We start from the raw sequence: 216 nt of genomic DNA, 5'->3' as shown, positions 1-216 counted from the left end.
ACTATGGGTCATCCATAAGAATAAATCATGTCTATTTGAGTTACAATTGATCAGATTATGCAACGATTGCGTAATCCGAACTCGAAAACGGAAATTTTCGGAATTTAGACTTCGGACCGTCCGTTCTAGAGGTAGAACGGACGTTCCAAGCTGGTAGAATGTTCGGTCTCGACTTCAGAAGTCAGAACGGACGTTCAGCCTAGTAGAACGGACGTT

The sequence above is a fragment of the Tarenaya hassleriana genome, unplaced genomic scaffold (assembly GCF_000463585.1).
Source record: "Tarenaya hassleriana unplaced genomic scaffold, ASM46358v1 Cleome17, whole genome shotgun sequence".
In the NCBI taxonomy this organism is placed as follows: Eukaryota; Viridiplantae; Streptophyta; class Magnoliopsida; order Brassicales; family Cleomaceae; genus Tarenaya; species Tarenaya hassleriana.
This window is presented reverse-complemented; position numbering follows the sequence as displayed.